The sequence below is a fragment of the Silene latifolia genome, chromosome 9 (genome assembly GCF_048544455.1).
Source record: "Silene latifolia isolate original U9 population chromosome 9, ASM4854445v1, whole genome shotgun sequence".
NCBI classification, from domain to species: Eukaryota; Viridiplantae; Streptophyta; class Magnoliopsida; order Caryophyllales; family Caryophyllaceae; genus Silene; species Silene latifolia.
Window position 1 is genome coordinate 123,799,842 of NC_133534.1, and position 2,999 is coordinate 123,802,840.

At 39.4% G+C, this 2,999-nt stretch overlaps 1 non-coding gene across 1 annotated transcript; it reads left to right on the forward strand.

The window, feature by feature from the left end:
• The first annotated feature begins 280 nt into the window (after nucleotides 1-280).
• On the forward strand, nucleotides 281-387 carry LOC141604315 (small nucleolar RNA R71). Its single transcript, XR_012526020.1, has one exon. It is a non-coding gene; the product is annotated as a small nucleolar RNA R71 (small nucleolar RNA).
• The last annotated feature ends 2,612 nt before the right edge of the window (nucleotides 388-2,999 follow it).

Consider the following 2,999-nt stretch of genomic DNA (forward strand, 5'->3'; position numbering starts at 1 on the left):
AAGTCTAGCCATAGCTTATTCAAACTTCAAATTGATGGTATCAATGTGAGCACTAAGTTGAGCACCCAATTGAGTAATGAAGTCCACTTCATGCTTTCCTCCTCTAGTAGCCTTGCGAGGTCTACTATATTGTGAGTTATGGACCGCCATTTCCTCAATTTTGTTCCAAGTTTGATTGTCATCAACTTCGGTGAACATTCCATTTGATCCCATGTTGAGAATGTTCCTTGAATCTACATAAAGACCGTTCCAAAATTGTTGTACCAAGAACCACTCGCTAAGTCCATGATGAGGACATGAGCGACAAATTCCCTTGAATCGCTCCCAAGCTTCATACAAGGATTCTTCATCTCTTTGCTTAAAGCCCGTAATTTGAGCTCTTAGCATGTTAGTCTTTTCCGGTGGGTAGATCTTTTTGTAGAAAGCTAGAGCCAACTTCTTCCAAGAATCAATTCCGAGAGTAGCCTTATCAAGGCCTTTCAACCATTGTTTCGCGGTGCCAATTAGAGAAAAAGGAAATAAGACCCATCGAATTTGGTCTTGAGTTACACCGGTTTGAGAAATCGCATCACAATAGTCACAAAAAGTCTCCATATGAGAGTGAGGGTCTTCACTAGGCATCCCCCCAAATTGGCTTCTTTCGACTAATTGGATAAATGCGGATTTGGCAATAAAATTTCCGGTTAAGTGTTGTGGTGTGGGAGTACCATTGGGTAGGTTCTCCTCGGTGGGTACGGAATGTGATGAAAAGTTAGGCATTGTGGGTTGATTTTGTGTTGGATTTTGTGTTGGGTTCTCCTCACCTTCTCTTGCAAAAGAGTTTATGAACTCAATAGTATTTGGTTGAATATCTACAACCTCACCGATACCTCTCAAAGTTCTCCTAGCAAGTCTTCTATTGGTTGTCAAAGTCCTTTCAATTTCGTGATCAAAGGGTAACAAGTCACCTTGTGATCTTCTAGACATGCAAAATATCAAACAACTTGAAAATAATTAGAACAAACCTTGAGGAGTTTTACTTCCCCAAGGCAAAGAAAGACACAACTATTAACAATACAAGAAAATCTAAATCAAGTTAACACCGTCCCCGGCAACGGCGCCATTTTTGGTTGTGTTCCCTCGTGGGGTTTAGTTTTCAGTACTTGTCGTTAGGAGCACCTAGACCAAAACACAATTTATAACTTCACCAACAACTCTACAATTAGTAAAGAGGCAAGTAAAGGTCGGATCCCAAGGGACGGGAATTGAGATGAGATTTCTATTGCAAATAGCGGTGTCTAAGGGTGTCACAATTGGGGTTTGAAGTAGAAGATAACTAAACTAAATAGCAATGAAAGCAAACAAGCAAGATGGATTAAAAGGGATGTAAACAATTGATAAAAGGCACTAGGGTGTCATGGGGTCATAGGGGATTCATGGGAATTGATCATACAAACATATTCTCAAGTTATAAGCAAGCAATTATTGTTGTGATGGATCGAGTTGGTTTATATCTTACAATCCTAGGAAAGTTTGGGTCCCGGAGCCGAATCGATTAGATTGTACAACGCCTACAAGTCGACTTAATCTTTCCTACTCAACAATATGCATGGTCTAATGAGACTCGAGTTGGTTTATGTCTTACAAGTCTCATTGAAAAGATAGGTGATGGGTAAAAAATGCAAGGATTCATAGGCTCACATTTCATCAAACATAACATGTGCATAAGTTGAGATCACAACAAGCAAGCAAATAAATTATGAAAGCATATTAATTTAAGCATGAATCATTCCACATATTGGTTTCCCCTAATTACCCATTAACCCTAGCTAAGGAAACTACTCACTCATTATCATGTTGAACATGCTAGCAAGGTTGTCAATCATACCAACAAAGTGAAACATGATGAATAAATGAAAGTGATTTACAATAATTAAAAAGGGATTACGAGAATTATACCTACTAATGATTCCAATAATAAAGCAAAGAATAAAAGAAGTACTTGATGCTTGATTGGAAGGTTGTCAATCTCCCAATAATAACCCAAATAATCTTTAATTACCCAAAATAAAGGATGAACAATAGAGAGATTAAGGAAATAAAACTTGTATTAAAACTTGATTAAATGTTGATTACAAGATTAAAGAGAGATTTGATTGATATTAACTACCCTAAAGATTGCTAAGAAGAACATGCTCTTCTAATTAGACTAATGGGGTATTTATAGTGGGGATTAGATACATAAATTAGGGTTAACTAAGGGCTTAAATGACGATTAAGTCCCTTGTTGAGGAATCGCCGGTCTCTAGGGGACTCCGGTCTTTAGAAAAAGATGTGCATCCTTCCTTGAAGCTTGTAGAAGACGAAATGGGACTGTCTGGGAATCCGGGCGTCTTTAGCATGGGACGGGCGGATTTGGCAGCTTCTGGACGGGCGTCCAGAATGCGAAGATGGGCGTCTTCTTGAGGTTCTGCCCGGGCGTCCAGGTGAGGAAGACGCTCGGATTGTGGGGTGAAGACGGGCGTCTTCTAGGCAATCCGCACGGATTGTCAGGCAGTCTCGTTCCTTCTTCTTTTCTTCCTTTTTCTTCATAAAATCCTTGAGGATTTCCTCTGGGATGCAAGGATCTTTTCTCATCATTGCCCATCTACTATAGTATGTATAAAGGCCTTCTAATCTTGTCTCTCCTTGATGCTTGGTCATTGAATTCAATCAATTTAGTCTCATTTTGCCATGAAAATGTAAGGTGTGCACTCCTTTCCTACCAAGGACACAAAACCTCAAAGAATATGCAAAACAAAGAACTAAAGACAATAAATGACCCAAATATGCACTAAAAAGCATGGGAACAAGGCTAATTCGGGGACTAAATATTCTCTAATTATGGTCACATCATCTCCTCGGGTTCATTTTATTTAGACTCCCTAAGTTCATTGGGTTGATTAGTTTTAGGTGCCAGAATCTTCGGCTCTGATACCACTTTGTAACACCCCCTCATACCAAGGTACCTTACCAAGGAC